The sequence below is a fragment of the Pongo pygmaeus genome, chromosome 9, assembly GCF_028885625.2.
Source record: "Pongo pygmaeus isolate AG05252 chromosome 9, NHGRI_mPonPyg2-v2.0_pri, whole genome shotgun sequence".
Lineage (NCBI taxonomy): Eukaryota > Metazoa > Chordata > Mammalia > Primates > Hominidae > Pongo > Pongo pygmaeus.
Window position 1 is genome coordinate 126,559,386 of NC_072382.2, and position 18,043 is coordinate 126,577,428.

Below are 18,043 nucleotides of genomic sequence, written 5' to 3' on the forward strand. Positions count from 1 at the left end.
CAGTGCAGAAAAAATAATCTCTTCAACAAATGGTGCAGGAACAATTGGATATCCATAAAATGAACTCGGATCCACGCTTTGCACCATATGCAAAAATTGACTCAAAATAGGTATAGGTCCTAGACCTAAATGTAAAAACCTAAAACTCTAAAATTTCTCAGAAAAAAATGGGATAAAATCTTTGTGGTCTTGGATTAGGCAAAGATATTTTCTTGTGTTTGTGGGTAAAGAAACCTTTAATAAGGGTTCAAGGTGTAAGAGGAGGACCTTGTAGAGAGCCAGCGCTTAGCCCCAGCCTCCTCATATGCGCATGGCTCTGTAGAGGTTCTCCAGACAGTGCTGCTGCTGCTGTTTCGAGCCTTATCTCCTCTGTGCTCCTCACAAGTGTCGTTATCAGCGGGCAGCTCCTGGCAGCACAAGGGACAGGGATTTGTCTTGCTTAGCCGGGGCAAAATGCAGTTAGAATGGAAAAGCTAATGGCAAGGCATCCCAACGACAGTCTCCTCCTCCTCAAGCACATGAGGCACTTGTGTGTGTCTCTCAGCCTGAGAGCTCCTGATGACTGTCCTGGGAAGGTTCCCAACCACACTGTCTTGGCAGCTGGTGGAGGCAGGTGGTAATTCCAATTTACTACCATCCCCAAGTCTTCAAAATCCATCCTATTGAAAAGTGATCTGGTGAGCTCCAGCAGCATGTGGGTTAGGGTCTCCTGCTTGGGGTTCAACAGCTTGCAGTCTTGTTCATTGAAATAGGCTGTCATAGCTGCTCAGCTCTCTGACATATCTCTCAGACTGGCAAAGATATTAGGTCTGACACCAAAAGTACAATCCATAGAAGAAAAAGGATGGATACATTGGACTTCATTAAAATTAAGAATGTTTTCTCCTTGAAAAATAATGTTAAGAGAATAAAAAGATAAGCCACAAACTAGGAAAAAAAAGTCATTGTAAATTACATATCTGATAAAGTACTTGAACCCAAAATATGCACAGGAATCTCAAAACTCAATAATAAGAAAAACAATCCAATTTAAGAAATTATTTTAACATGCATTTTACAGAAGAAGATACACAGATAGCAAATAAGCCCACAAAAAGATATTGAATATTGTTGACCATTGGGAAAATGCAAATTAAAATGAGATACCATTACACACCTATCAGAATGTCTAATATTAAGAAGACTAATCATACTACCTGATGAGGATTTGGAACAACTGGAACTCTCACACCCTGCTGATAGATAAATGCACAACCACTTTGGAACACAGTTTGGCAGTTTTTAAAAAAGTTATACATCTGCCTTATGCCCCAGCCATACAATTTTTAGACATTTCTCAAGGGAAATGAAAGCATATGTTCATTCAAAGATATACATGCATATTCATTGCAGCTTTATTTGTAATAGCCAAAAACTGGAAACAGCCGAAATGTCCAGCAACAAAAGAATGGATAAACAAATTGTGGTATATTTACTACCTAGCAGTTGAAAGAAATAAACCTCTGACACACACAAGCTGGATTAAAAAAGAAGAGGAAATTAATTATTAATACATATAATAAAGATTACTCTCAAAATAATTATGGTAAGTCAAAGAAGTCAGACCCTGCTCCCTAAGAGTATATACTTCATGATTCAATTTCTATACAATTCTATAAAATGCAAATTAATATATGATAACAAAAAGTGATTGCCTGGAAATGGTGAGAGGACAGAGGGGCCAGAATCAGCCAGGATTACAAAGATGCACAAGGAAACTTTTGAGGGTGGTGGATATCTTGAGTGTGGTGATAGTTTTAGAGTTGTATGCCTATGTTAGAAGCTATCAAATTGTACACTGTAAGTATGTACACTTTGTTGTATATTAATTATGCCTTAATAAAGTTATTATAAAAAGTAGTTCCAGGCAATAGTAGACACTCAATAAACATTTATAAACTAGGCATTGACTTTCTTGGACTGTGACTTTTTAGCAGTTAGGGATTGATTATTCCGTACATGTTTATGTAATACCTGGCAAAATACCATGCTGGAGTAAGTGCTCAATAAATGCTATTTTAAGAATGTTATCAGCCAAGCCTGGTGGCTCATGCCTGTAATCCTAGCACTTTGGGAGGCCGAGGTGGGCGGATCAGATCTGAGGTCAGGAGTTCGAGACCAGCCTGGCCAACATGGTGAAACCCTGTCTCTACTAAAAATACAAAAAATTAGCTGGGCATGGTGGCACATGCCTGTAATCCCAACTACTTGGGAGGCTGAGGCAGGGGAATCACTTGAACCCGGGAGGTGGAGGTCGCAGTGAGCTGAGATAGCACCATTGCACTCCAGCCTGGTAAACAAGAGCAAAACTCTATCTCAAAAAAAAAAAGAATGTTATCATCTGTTACATATCCATCAAATTCATGTCATTTAAGTGACACTAAAGATAATATATTTTTTCTGACAAAATGTTTAACTTCATTAGCAATTTAAAAATACAAATTAAAATAATGAAATACTGTTTTTAACCTTTCAGTTTGCAAATAATTTTAAATGATAGAATAAGAATGTTATTTTATATTTGGAAGAACAAAAGAAGCCATTTCCATTCCTAAAGCATGTTATGGACGGGCATTGTGACTCATGCCTGTAATCCCAGCACTTTGGGAGGCGGAGGTGGGTGGATCACTTGAGGTCAGGAGTTCGAAACCAGCCTGGCCAACATGGTGAAATCCCATCTCTACAGGCATGGTGGCATGCACCTGTAATCCCAGCTACTTGGGAGGGTGGGACACGAGAATCACTTGAACCCAAGGGGTCAGAGGTTGTAGTAGCCTTGATGCCACCACTGCAGACCAGCCTGGGCAACAGAGCAAGACTCCATCTCAATAAATAAATAAATAGAGCATGTTATCGTACCTACTTGACAAGAGATTGGGAAAATAGGTGCTCTCTTTTACTCTACTAATAAGATGTAAACTGGGAGAAATTTTCTGTTGGACAATTTTAATAAATATCAAAAGCTTCAACAACATAAAAACCCTTTGATCCAACTGTCCCACTTCTAGAAATGTATGCTAAGAAAACAAGACTGCACACAAAGATTTAGTCACAAGATTGTTCATCACGATACTGTTGATAATATCAAAAATTAGAATTGACCTACAAAGCCAGCAGTAAGAGACTGGTTAATAAAACACTGCTATGTTCCATGAAATATTATTCTGACATAAAAAATGGTATAGTAAATGAACTAACTTAGTTCAAAATAACAGGTTTGTTTAAGCCAGTTGTAGTCTGTAGTCTCAGCTATTCGGGAGGCCAGCCCTGGGCAACATAGTGAGACCATGTTCCTAAATAATAATAATAATAACAATAGGCTTGTTAAAAGAATGGAAAGACAAGCCGCAGACTGGGAGAAAATATATGCAAAATACAAATCTGATAAAGGACTTGCATCTAAAATACACAATGAACTCTTAAAACTCAACAATAAGAATTACAAACAATTCAATTTCCTAATATAAGCAAAAGATCTATACAAAGATGATAAACAGATGAAAACTATGAACATGGAAAGATGTCATTAGGGATTGGTATACGGAAACAACAATGAATTACCACTATACGCCTATAAAAATGAGTAAAATGCGAAACATTTTACTCATTTTGCATTTGACAACACCCAACGCTGACAACACCCAATGCTTTACATTTTACTCATTTTGCACTGACAACACCCAATGCTGGCGAGGATGTGGAGCAACAGGAGCTCTCATTCATGGCTGGTAGAAATGCAAAATGTACAGTCACAAAGCTAACATGGTCTTACCATGTGATCCAGCAATAGTGCTTATGTCCACACAAAAACCTGTACATGATTTTTCAAAACAACTTTATCTGTAGTTACCAAAACCAGAAAGGAAGGAAGATGCCCCTTAATAGAAGAGTGGATAAACAAACTGTGGTATACTCACACAATGGAATAGTATTTGATAAAAAGAAATGAGCTAACAAGCCATGAGAAAACATGAGAGAAACTTAAATACATATTCCTAAGTGAGAGAAGCCAGTCTGAAAGATTATGTTTCCTACTAGATGACATTCTGGAGGAGGTAAAACTATAAGGACAGTAAAAAGACCAGTGGTTACCATGGGGGAGGAGGAGAGGGATTAAGGGATAGAGCACAGGGGAATTTTAGGACAGTAAAACTCTTTTGTGTGATACTGTAATGGCGGATATGTAACATACATTTGTTAAACCCCATAGCATAGAACTATACAACCTAAAAAGTGAACCCTAATGTAAATGATGGATCTTAGTTAATACTAATGTATCAGTATTGGTTCATCAGTTGTAACAAAGGTACTATACACTAAAGCAAGATGTTAATAATAGGGGAAACAGTGTGGGGTGCTGGGCGGGGGGTGTCGGTGGGGGACTCTCCATACTGCTGCTCAATTTTTCTATAAATTCAAAACTGCTCTAAGAAATAAAGCTTATTAAAATTTTTTTAAATAGCCTTACATTTGTTAATTCGAAAAAGGGCTGAAATAAATATGCAACTGGTTTTAGTACTGGCTAGACTGAATGCTGGTTTTTTGTTTTGTTGTTGTTTATCTTTGTTTTCTTACCTAGAAAGAAGTGATGGTCTTGTGATTTTTAAGAAAGGAAAATCAGTTTTTCAAAAAAGGAGTATTGGAAGAAATCATGCAATAGTGTTTCCTCCCTTCCACGGTGCAGCCCACCCTGGGCCACTGTAACACTGAAGGTAGTCTGTGTCACATTTGTTGCCCAGTGGGGACATAATGCCTACCTCATAGGAAAGAATGAGGCATAAATAAGGTAATTCATGAAGGGTACTTTGCATGGAGCCTGGTACTACTAAACACAAAGAAAGATCACTGATGCTGTTTCCTCTCATCCGCGTGGAAGGGCTCCCATCCCCAAACCCACTCCTATCCAACACTGACAGCCTTGTCACACTATCTGACTTGGAACCACCAGTAGCAATCTCATCATGCCCTTTTACCCATTGAAGAGCCTCACCATGAGAAGCCCAGGAATCTGAGGACACTCTAAGTGTTCTGGAATTTAGTAACCAAGAGACTCGGCAAATTCTCTTTTCTGATTCTGTTACTCACCCCTTCCAAAATCCTCTGGTATTCAGGGTAGGTGATAAAAAAAAAAAAAAAAAAAAAATCCCTATGTCCTCAATCTCTTATCTGATCATTCTTTACACTTTCTGGCTCTTACTCAAACTTGGCTGTCTCATTTCCCCCTCAGCCCTTGTGAGTGAGGGCTATTACTTCTCAGCTCACTGGTTCCTTCCTTTCTTTGTAGTATCCATTTGGCAAAACCACAATCCTGTTTAAATCCAACTGTCTGCCTATGTCACGCCTGCACCATATAACTGCTTATGGCTAGAAAAAAACCACAAAACTATGCCGACTGGTCTTCCTTTCAATTAGATGTGACCACAGATTTCAAGTGAGCTCTTAATGTGGCTCAGCAACCATTTCGTTTCTGGTATTAATTCATTCTCCCACCCTCCTATAGAACTATGTTTTGCCTTTGGCCACCTCAAACTTTGAAAATCTGTTTCTCCAATCTTCATTCTTAGCTCATCATCTTTCTTCTTGTTTCACTGAAAAAGAAATGGAAAGGATTAGAATCAAAGCTCCCAACACATTTATTTACCTGCATGGTGTACCTCTAGTTAGTACTAGTTAGTAGTCTGTACTTTTAGCTAAGATCAATGCCTTTGCTTAAGCACTAAATGCTATCATCTCTACCTACAAGGACATTGTTCCAGAAAGTTTCTCTTCTAACTCCTTCGGCAGCAGTTGTTTTTCCCTTATGTTGGATCATTCTTATCAGTATATCATGCTTTCATTATTTTTGTCTCATTAAAAAAAATCTCAAAACCTACCCTCTTCCTCCAGCTACTGTCCAATTTCTCTCCCTTTAAAAAAAGAGAGCATGGCTGGGCACTCTGGCTAATCCCAGCACTTTGGGAGGCCAAGGCTGGTGGATCACCTGAGGTCAGGAGTTGGAGACCAGCCTGGCCAACATGGCGAAACCCCGTCTCTACTAAAAATACAAAAATGAGCTGGGTGTGGTGGCACATGCCTGTAATCTTAGCTACTTGGTCGGCTGAGGCAGGAGAATTGCTTGAACCCGGGAAGCGGAGGTTGCAGTGAGCCAAGATTTGTGCCACTGTATTCCAGCCTGGGTGACAGAGTGAGACTCCATCTAAAGAAAAAAAAAAAGATATAGCTACTTTATTAAATTTTTTAATATTTTATTTACTTTTTTCTTTATTAAACCATATAATTGGCCAACTTAAAGTGTACATTTTGATGATTTTTAATACCTTCACAGAGTTATGCAACCATCACCATGATCAACTTTAGAACATAGTCATCATCACCCAAAGAAATGCCATTCCCATTAGCTACCACTCCCCATTTCCTCCCACCACCCCAGCCTTAAGCAACAACTAATATGTTTGCTCTCCCTATAAATTTGCCAATCCTGAACATTTAATATGAATGGAATCATATAATATGTTGGTTATTTTGACTGGCTTCTTTTATTTAGCATAACGTTTTCAAGGATCATCCATATGTAGCATAAATTAGTAATTCATCCTTTTTTGTTGCCAATGAATACTCCATTGTATGGACAAACCACATTTTATCTGTTCATCAGTTGATGGCCATTTGGGTTGTTTCTTCTTTTTGGCTATTATGAATAATATTGCTATGAATATTCATGTAAAAAAATTTTTTTTGAGACTCTGTTGCCCATGCTGGAGTTCAGTGGCATGATCATAGCTCACTGCAACCAACCAACTCCTAGGCTCAAGCTATCCTGCCACTTCAGTCTCCTGAGTAGCCAAGACTACAGGCACAGGCTACCACACCTGGCTAATTTTTTAATTTTTTTGTAGAAACAGGGTCTCATTATGTTGTCCAGGCTGGTCTCAAACTCCTGGCCTCAAGAGATTCTCCCACCCCAGCCTCCCTGAGTTGCTGGAATTACAGGGATGAGCCACCATGCCTGGCTGTCTTTCACTTTCTTGATAACATCACTTGAAGCATAACAGTTTTAAATTTTGATGAAGTTCAAGTCACCTAATTATTTCATTTTTCATTTGTGCTTTTGCTGTCAAATCTTAGAAGTCTATGACTAACCCAAAGTCACAAAGACTTACTCCTGTATTTTCTTTGAAGACTTTGAGAATTTTAGCTCTTATACTTAGGTTTGTAATTCATTTTGGGTTAATATTTGTGTACGGTATGAGGGAGAGATCCAACTTTCTTTTTTTTTTTTTTTTTTTTTTTTTTGCATTTGGATATCCAGTTGATCCATCACTGTTCATGAAAAGGACTATTCTTACTCAATTGAATTGACCCCCTTGTCAATTGATTGTAAATGTGAGGATTTACTTCTAGACTCTCATCTGGTCCATCAATATATATCTATCCCTATGCCAGTACTACACTATCTTCATTACTATAGCTTTATAGTAAGTTTTAAAATTATGAAGAATGAGTTATCCAACTTTGCTCTTTTTCAAGACTGTTTTGGCTATTCTGGGTCCCTTGCATTTCCATAGAAATTTTAGCATCAGCTTATTAATTTGTGCAAAAAAAAAAAAAAAAGCCAAAAGCTAGGATTTTGATGGGATTGCATTGAATCTGTAGATCAACTTGTAGAAGGGGAGTACTGACATCTGCTATGGTTTGAATATGTGTGTTTCCTAAAATTCATATGCTAGAAGCTAAGATCCAATGTGATTACATCAAGAGGTGGATGGCCAGGCATGGTGGCTCACGCCTGTAATCCCAGCACTTTCGGAGGCCGAGGCAGGTAGATCACCTGAGGTCAAGAGTTCCAGACCAGGCTGGCCAACGTAGTGAAACCTCATCTCTACTAATAGTACCAAAAAAAATTAGCCAGGCATGGTGGTGGGCTCCTGTAACCCCAGCTACTTGGGAGGCTGAGGCAGGAGAATCGCTTGAACCAAGGAGATGGAGGTTGCAGTGAGTTGAGACTGCACCATTGCACTCCAGCCTGGGCAACAAGAGTGAAACTCTGTCTAAAAAAAAAAAAAAAGAAAAAAGAAAAGAAAAGAAAAGAAAAAAAAAGTCCAGGCACGGTGACTCACACCTGTAATCCTAGCACTTTGGGAGGCTGAGGTGGGCGGATTTCCTGAGCTCAGGAGTTCAAGACCAGCCTGGGCAATGTGAAGAAACCCCGTCTCTACTAAAATACAAAAAACTGGCCAGGCGCAGTGGCTCACGCCTGTAATCCCAGCACTTTGGGAGGCCAAGTAGGGCAGATCCCAAGTTCAAGAGATCGAGACCATCATGGCTGACATGGTGAAACCCCATCTCTACCAAAAATATAAAAATTAGCTAGGCATTGTGGCGTGCACCTGTAGTCCCAGCTACTCAGGAGGCTGAGACGGGAGAATCACTTGAACCCAGGAGGCAGAGGTTGCAGTGAGCCGAGATCACACCACTGCACTGCAGCCTGGTGACAAAGTGAGACTCTATCTCAAAAAATAAATAAATAAAATAAAATAAAATACAAAAAATTAGCCAGGTGTAGCAGCACGCACCTGTAGTCCCAGCTGCTCTGGAGTCTGAGGCAGGAGAATTGCTTGAACCCAGGAGGCGGAGGTTGCAGTGAGCCGAGATCGCACGACTGCACTCCAGTCTGGGAAACAGCGAGACTCTGTCTCTAAACAAACAAACCAACAAACAAAACAAACAGACAAAAAAAGAGGTGGATGTGGAGTCCTGATAAGTAAGCAACAATGAGGAAGGGGCCCCAGGTTGGGGAGAATAATTGTTCTGAGAAATGGCTAACTGCAAACAACCCACTGGTACAACATTCTGTTCCCAAATATCTTGCTCCACATACAGCCCTGGCAGCACGACCTCATCTCCACACCTTATCCACATGTAGTCCCCTCCAGCATGACCCTTTACAACTGCCTCTTGGCGGATAGCCCCTTCTCTGCTGTGCTGCCCATTGCACTCTTTCAATGTATCTTCATGCTTTCTCTAATAAATCTGCCTTCCTTTACTCACAACTGTCTTGGTAAATTCTTTTATCACCTTGGATTCCAGCCCCAGCCAGTCGCAACCCAGGATATTTTGGTGGCCCATATGGGGAACTCTCCCCTTCTCCCGCTTCAACCCCAACCTCTTGGCAAACAGTGTCCGGGCCTGGAGACAACTGACAATCCTAGCTGGGCCACTCCCTGGCACAGCAGAAGGTCCTGGTGGAAAGACATTTGACCGCTGCCCAGTTGGATGAGAGTTTAGAGTTTACTTTTCTTTTCAGTCTTCTAGCTGACAATCTCTAGTATCCCTCTGGCAAGTGATGGCAACTAGCCAGGGCGACTCCCTGGTGTAGCCTGAAGTCCAGGGGGCGAACAGGTTTGGCTGCCTTGCCTGAAAGGGAGGGAGGCTCTCTCCTGTCCTTTCTGGCCTGAAAGGGAGGGAGGCTCTCTCCTGTCCTTTCTGGCCTGAAAGGGAGGAAGGCTGTCTCCTGTCCTTTCTGGTCAGAAGTCCCCTATCCCTATGCGGGGCATAATTGGTGGTGGCAGCTTGACCAGGATGAATCCACACATGTTTTGGGGAACTCAAACCCCCTCTTTCTCACCCTAAATTCTTCCATGAAGACAGCCACCAGCCAGCTCCAGACGTGTTAAGCCAGGTGATCCCAAACAGCACTGGGATGATGAGTTTTCTTTCAAACTTTTCCCCTCGTACCTGGATTGAGCACTCAGTGTAATTTGTACCTGCACTGACCTGGGGTTGGTCACCCAAGTGTTCATCTAACATAAGGCCCTAGTGGCAGGAGATCCTTTCCAGGAGGTGGGCTGCCCCTTTGGAAAGTGCATCTCAGAGTCCTTCAGTGAACGTGAGGGGAAGCCCTTTCCCTCAGTGGGATGCCCCCAAGAAAACTGTGGTTCGTGTCCCCATCAGAGATTATTTCCTGGACCCACTACGGGACAAAGCCCTTCCATTCCCTCAGACTCACCCCTGGGCTGCATTTTAAAGCATTGGGATAAATTTGACCCTCAGACTCTCAAAAAGAAACATCTAATTTTCTCATGTAATAACAAAATGGCCACTTTATAAATTTCCAGACCAAGAGACTTGGCCTCTGGGTGGAACCCTTGTCTCCAATACTGTTTTACAGCTTGACCTCTTCTGACATAATTTCTCTACATGGTCTGAAGTTCTTTATGTCTAGGCTTTCCTGACTGTCTCTCGGGATCCCAATCTCTGCCGAACCTGTCAGATGTGCCTGGCCAAATTCTCTGGCCCCACTGACTCTTCTGACGTTCTAAACCACCCTTCCTTTACTCTCTCCCATTCTCTCCAACCCAGTGGACTGATTGAGGCCACACATGCTTCCCCTGACAAACCACTTTTATGTTCAATTACACTTATTCCATCTGTTCCTTCTCCCTCACCTTCCCCGACATCTCAACCTCGGATGTCATTTTTCAGTGCCTCCTCATTATGAGGAGCCCTTCTCTTTCCTTTCAGCACTTGCATCCCAACTTACTAGTCAAGTTTGTGTCTTCTAGAATTCAGCTGTTTCACCTTCAAATGCTGCAAACGGTATATCAGTCTGTTCCCAAAGATGTCTGCCACCTTCTCTGCTGTGCTGCCTGCTGCACTCTTGTAATGTATCTTCATACTTTCTCTAAAAAATCTGCCTTCCTTTTTTTTTTTTTTTTTTGAGATGGAGTCTTGCTCTGTCGCCCAGGCTGGAGTGCAGTGGCACAATCTCAGCTCACTGCAACCTCTGCCTTCTGGTTTCAAGCGATTCTCCTGCCTCAGCCTCCCAAGTAGCTGGGATTACAGGCATGCACCACCATGGCCGTATTTTTAGTAGAGACATGGTGTCACCATGTTGGCCAGGCTGGTCTCAAACTCCTGACCTCATGATCCACCCGCCTTTGCCTCCCAAAGTGCTGGGATTACAGGAGTAAGCCACCGTGCCTGGCCCAAAATCTGCCTTCCTTTACCCACAACTGTCTTGGTAAATTCTATTATCACCTGTGACACCAGCCCTAGCCAGTCTTAACCTGCAACACTGGAGCCTTTAGGAGGTCATTAAGTTACAAGAGCAGTGGGATTAGTACCCTTATACAAAGGCTGGAGGGAACTGCTAGATTCTTTTGCCTTTTCACCTTTGCCATGTGAGGACACAGCGGTCACTCTCTCTGTCATGTGAGGATGCAGCAACAAGGCACCATCTTGGAAGCACAGAGCAGCCCTCATGAGACACCGAACCTGCTGGTGTCTTGATCTTGAATTTCCCCACCCTCCAGAACTGTAAGAAATAAATGTATATTCTAATTGCCCAGTCTGTGGTATTTGCTTATAGCAGCACATACAGACTAAGATACCATCTTAACAATATTAAGTCTTCCTATCAGTGAACATAAAACATCTTTCGATATATGGAGGTCTTCTTAATTCCTTTTAATAATTTATGTGGTAATCTTGAACTTCGTTTGTCAAATATATTCCTAAGTATTTGATTCTTTTTGATGTTACTGTAAATGGAATTATTGTCTTAATTTCACTTTCAGATTGTTCATTGCTAGTGTGTGGGAATACTATTGATGTGTGTAATTGATCTTGTAGCCTGTGACCTAGTTGAACTTATTTATTAATGCTAATATTTTCAGTGAATTCCTTATGATTTTCTATATACAAGGTCATGCCATCTAAGAAATAGAGTTTTATTATTTCTTTCCAATCTGGATATTCTTTACTTCATTGCATTGCTTAAATTCCCGGACTAGATCCTAGAATACAATGTTGAATAGCAGTGGCAAGAGCAGATATCCTTGTCTTATTTCTGATCTTAGAGAGAAAGCATTCAGTATTTTGCCATTAAGAATGATGTCAGCTATGGATTTTGTTAGTAGATGTCGTTTATCAGGCTTAGGAATTTCCCTACTATGCCTAGTTTGCTGTGTATTTTTATTGCTAAGGGACATTGGGGTGTTGGTTTTTCAAATGCTTTTTCAACCTCTATTAAGATGATCATGTGATTTTTGTCCTCTTTTCTATTAATATTGTGTAGTGGATGGATTACATTAAATGACTTTCATATGTTAAAACGACCTTGCATTTTTGGGATAAATTCCACTTGGTCATGGCATATAATCCCTTTTATATGTTGCTGGATTCAGTTTGCTAGTATTTTGTTGAGTATTTTTACATCTCTGTTTGCACCCAACTGTTAGATTCCACTAATTGCCAACAAATTGCTCTACTGTCTTGTGCTATAACCTGGGGTGTAAATTGCTCCATAATCTAATCCACTAAATTTGGGCCCCTTTGCAGGGGTAGTTTTGAAAGACAGTCTTTGAGGTTTGTCTTGACCCCAGGAAGGCTGTTCTTTGCTGTCTTTTCCCCTGGTTCTCTCTGGTACACTAGCTAGCCTACAGTTTAGCTTATTGTTCTCATAGAACTACCAGCCTTCTTTTAATTGCTTACCACCAGCATCTTCGTTGTTTTCAAAAAGTGCCCCTAGGCTTGAACTTCCCCACACTTGGTTCCAAATAAAGTCAGTTCCCTTGGGGAAGGCTAGGCGCTCTTTGCTCTTATGGCCTACTTTTCTCCTGTGCAAAATCTCGGTACTATTGCTTCCATGTTGGTGGCAGGGACAGTGGCCTGCTTGTTTCAGAGTGACCTGCCTCTGCAGGGCACATCATGGAGGTGGTCAGCCTCTGGTCTTTTTGTCTTGCCTTTCTTGATGTGGAACCTCTGCCCTGTGAGTGAACTAGGGTTAGGGCAATTGGGGCCCCAGTATTACTATAACCACCCAAGGGGGTCTTCCTGCGGGCAGCATAAAGAAAGACCACAGCGGCCAGGTGCAGTGGCTCATGCCTGTAATCCCAACATTTTGGGAGGCCAAGGCGGGTGGATCATGAGGTCAGGAGATAGAGACCATCCTGGCCAACATGGTGAAACCCCATCTGTACTAAAAACACAAAAATTAGCCGGGCATGGTGGTGCACGCCTGTAGTCCCAGTTACTCAGGAGGCTGAGGCAGGAGAATCACTTGAACCCAGGACATGGAGGTTGCAGTGGGCCGAGATCGTGCCACTGCACTCCAGCCTGGGTGACAGAGCAAGACTCTGTCTCAAAAAACAAAACAAAACAAAAGACCACAGCATTGCAGTAAAGAAAAAGTTTAGTAGACACAAGGTCAGCCACACCACCTGGGAGAAGGAGTTTGTGCTCAAATAATCTCATCCAAAACTGGTAGGTTAGGGGTTTTTCAGAAGCAGTTTAGGGGAAATGGGTGGGGGTGGCTAGGCTTGCTGCTGATTTATTGGGCCACAGATGAAATCAAGGGGGTTGAAGCCATCCTCCTGTGGGCTGAATTACTTCTGGGTGGGGCCGCAGGAATGGGGTTGGTGGGTCCAGGTTGAGCCATGGGTGTTAGACATGTGAAAAACCTGAAAAGATATCCCAAAAGGCCAACCTACAATAGTGGTGTTATCTGCAGGCATAATTGGGGAAGTTGCATATCTTATAACCTCTGGAGTAATGGCTGGCAATCGCTTCTGTCTGCCACTTAGCAGGATTTAGACTCCTCTCCTCTGCAGCCTGATGGCCTCCCATGAGCTTTATAAAAGCTGCTGAGTTTTGGGCAAGGCCTATTATCATCTAAACAATACTCTAAATGTTTTCCAAAGTTAGCTCCACCCAATAGCCCAGGAATGGTTAATGGATAGACAAGATCCAGGGTGGGCTAGCTCAGATCTCTTTCACTCTCATGATTTTCTCATTGATAAAATTTTTGCAAAGGCAGTTTCATTATTGGCTTGCTACTCCTGGATAGAGCCTCTGACCTAAAATGGGATCTGGGTGAAGAAAGAGAGCTCCTAACCTCTTGGGAGCACCTCCCTGGAATTTAGCCACTGCAACACAGAGTTTGGGGGTATGAGAAATGCTGGTGGTCTGCCCCTAACAGGGAGATAGCACAGTGCTTGGCTGGGAGCCCTGTCTTCATGGCTGCAGCTACCCAGAGTGGAGCATCTATGCTGCTGAACTGGGGGAAGTGGGCAAGAAAGGGAGCAGATTGTAGCTTAAGTGCCACAGACTCTCCCTGTTCTTACCAAGATTTAGTAGAGTTTCTTGAATAAATGTTTCTTCATTTACTGCATGCCCTTAGGACAATTTCCAGGGACTTTAAAAGGTTGTTATTTTAAAAAATAATTTCACCAGTTACAGTTGTTTTGTTGGGGAGAGGGTCTTTGGAGCTCCTCATTGAGACAGCCGAGTATAAAGGGGTCACCAGAGAACCTCCAACTGATCTGGGCACTGGGAGGCATGCTCACTGGGGTGGAGCCTCAGGAAGTTCACTCAGTTTGCAGAGGGGAGGAGCCTGGCCTCTCCTGTTCTGGGTGGAACCTGGGATTCAATCTGTGAGGTGGGAAGATTACTAGCAGGACACTTGCTCTGCCGAGTCCCTGTTTCACTTTTTTTCCTTTTCACCCAATAAACCCTGCCCTTCTCACCCTTCAAAATGTCTGTAAGCCTAATATATTTCATGGTCGTGTGATGAGGACCCCGTTTTTACCTGAACTAAGGAGAAAATCCTACAACAACATTGCCTTTCTAGAAATGATTCTTCTTCTCTTTTAATGAAAACTTCTTGAAAGCCTGATTAGTACTTTATGCTCAATTCCTGTCTCCTCCCCACCTGCAAATTCTTTTTTGAGTCAACACCGCCCATCAGGCTTTAACCCTCCATGAACCCTAGTGCTCCCATCAAGGTCACCAATGCTTTCCACATGGCTAAGTCCAATAGTCAAGTCTCATTTTCATCTTATCTGACCAGCCAGCAGTATTTGACATGGGTGGTCTCACCTTTCTCTTTGACACGCTGTCTTCACTTTGTTTTCAGGACACTGTGCTCTCCTAGTTCCTAGCTTTACTTCTATCAATATATGATTTTACTTCTTAGTCTCCTTTGTTGGTGCCTCAGAACCTGTCCTTAGATCTCTTCTTTTTAACTATATTTATTTCAACCAAAAGAGTCAAACTCTGTAAAATATTTGAAGAGATTTATTCTGAGCCAAATATGCATAACCATGGCCCATGACACAGCTCTCAACAGGTCCTGAGAACATGTGTCCAACGTGGTTGGGGTACAGTTTGGTTTCACGTATTTTAGGGAAACATGAGACTTCAATAAAATACATTTAAGAAATACATTGGTTTGGTCCAGAAAGGCAGGACAACTCAAAGCTGTGTAGGGTGGCAGGAGTTGGGGGGATGTTGGGTGGGGGAGCTTTCAGGTTATAGGTAGATTTAAAATTTTCTGGTTGACAATTGGTTGAGTTTATCTAAAGACCTGGGATCAACAGAAAGGAAATGTCTGGGTTACAATAAGAGGTAGTGGAGACCAAAGTTTAATCGTACAGATAAACCCTCCAGGTAGCAGGCTGCAGAGAGAATAGATTATAAATGCTTTTTGTCAGACTCAAAGGTCAGTATTGATATTAATGTCAAAGAGGTATAATGAGGCATGCCCGGCCCCCACTTTCCATCATGTCCTGAACCAGTCTCTCTGGTTAAGTTTTAAGAATGCCCTAGCTGAGGGGAAAGTCCATTCAGATGGTTGGGAGGCCTTAGAATTTTACTTTTGGTTTACACTTACTTCCTTGATGATCTTGTACCTGAGCAGCTTGCCTTCAAATTGCATGTTAAAACTTTGTTTTCTTTCCTCCTTTCTCCCCAATCTGAAGATATAACTTTGAGACAAACCGCATATGTGTTTCCTTTCATCTTGAAATACAGCCTTGAAATGCGCTATGATTCTCCACTCCCTTCCCTTTCCGATTTTGTGTTCCCATGCTTTATGCACCTTTATTTACCCAGATGCTTGTTAAACACACACCATACTCACTTATCTGGCCATATATTTCTTTAAAAGCTTCAGGGGAGGGATCCTGATGTTACAGTAAGTAGTCAGACAGACATGAGCGGGGCGGGAGAGACCCACCCCACCAGCCACAACAGGAATGTCTAGGCGGCCATCATGTGATGGTCAGGTGGTTGTTACACTGTCTGTCTCACTGTCACCCTGCCTGGAGCCAGGGAAAGGCAGTCTCCCAATAGATAGAAAGACCGGGAAACACTGCCATTCCAGGTTAACTTGCTGATAAGCTGACCAGCTTCCTGATAAGATCTCAGGAGTTGGGCAAGTAGGCTCAAACCTGCTCACTAAGAGGCAAAATGGCAGAGTTTAACTGGTGTATGACTTTGTTATAGGAACACTCAACTGGTAAGGGAAGAACGCCTCAAGTGAGCACGTGCACAACTTCAGTAAACACACTGTGCATGTGGCCCCTCCCAGCTGCTGGCAGGCCACCGCACAGGCGGAATGCCAATGTATAAAACCCCAAGTCAAAGGTTAAACCATGCACTTGATCTCTCAAGTCGCCCACTTGGCCCTCTTCTGAGTGTAATTTACTTCCTTTCATTCCTACTCTAATACTTTTAAATAAACTTTCGCTCCTGATCTAAAACTTGCTTTGGTCCTTCACTCTGCCTTATGCCTCTTGGTTGAATTCTTTCTTCTGAGGAGGCAAACATTGAGGTCGCTGTAGACCCCTATGGATTTGCCACCACTAACATGGATATTGTATTAGTTAGGGTTCTCTAAAGGTCAGAAATAATAGGATGTATGTATATGTGAAGGGGAGTTTATTAGGAGAATTGGCTCACATGACCACAAGGTGAAGTCCCACAGTAGACCATCTGTAAGCTGAGGAGCAAGGAAGCCAGTCCAAGTCCCAAAACCTCAAAAGTAGGGAAGCTAACAGTGTAACCTTCAGTATGGGGCTGAAGGCCTGAGACCCTGGCAAATCACTGGTATAAGTCCAAGAGTCCAAAAGCTGAAGAACTTAGAGCATCCAACACAGGAGAAAGATGAAGGCCGGAAGACTCAGCAAGTCTCTCTCACTCCATGTTCTTCTGCCTGCTTTATTTTACCCATGCTGGCAGCTGATTAGATGGTGCCTACCCAGATTGAAGGTGGGTATAACTCTCCCAGTCCACTGACTCAAACGTTAACCTCCTTTGGCAACACTCTCACAGACACACTCAGGAACAATACTTGGCATCCTTCAATCAAGTTGACACTCAATATTAACCATCACAAGTCCACCCCTTGTCAACTTGAACCCATACACGTCTCCTGAAATTATACATAATCTTCAAATAAAGACAATAATAAGGTCATAATTATGCCTAACATAATACAGCTATCCTTCATACAACCGGAAGTGCACTAATCCTTAAACTAAATGCTATTACATAAAGTTAACAACACTTAAATGATGACATGAAGTCCATAAATCCATGTCACATGATAAAAGAAAAAGAAAGGAAATAAAATGAAGATATTTTCTTAGTACAAGTATATACATGCGCAAATACGTTCTTAAAAGAAGGAGGCTATACTCATGACAATTACAGTCCTCGTTTTTGCAACTGGTCACGTGGTCGTAGCTGGTATTGATGACTACCTTCTTCTATTTCCCGTTCTGTATTCCCTTTGCTTTCAGCAAGCACCTCAGCAGGTTGTAGTTTTTTACCCAGTGGAGTGACCCCAACCTTCACTCCTGAGGGTCTGGGTCATTTGTAGTCCTGCCTTGATTGGGTTGTTGTAGTTTCCCATTGACCTTAATCACAGGGCATCGTAATACTAGGAGACGCCCTAATGGATCTCTTGTATTCCATGCATATTCTTCCTTACCTCCAATGTGGAGTAGTAGACTGATTTCATCTGATAGTCTAGGTCAATCACCCCAGTCAACACTGTAACTTACTTCTTAGTCTGTTGACTTAGAGGTAAGAGAAGCCCAAAGTGGCTAGGTGGCAGTCTTAACTTCCAGTTTAATGGACTTGTTGCTGTGTCTCCTGGTGGCAGCGTTCCTCCCTCTGGAATAAAGACCTCTAGGCCAGCAGAATGTAATGTCATGGGAAC

At 42.2% G+C, this 18,043-nt stretch overlaps 1 pseudogene; it reads right to left on the reverse strand.

The window, feature by feature from the left end:
- Positions 1 to 300: 300 nt before the first annotated feature.
- Positions 301 to 760, reverse strand: LOC129008767 (E3 ubiquitin-protein ligase RNF181-like; annotated as a pseudogene).
- Positions 761 to 18,043: the final 17,283 nt, after the last annotated feature.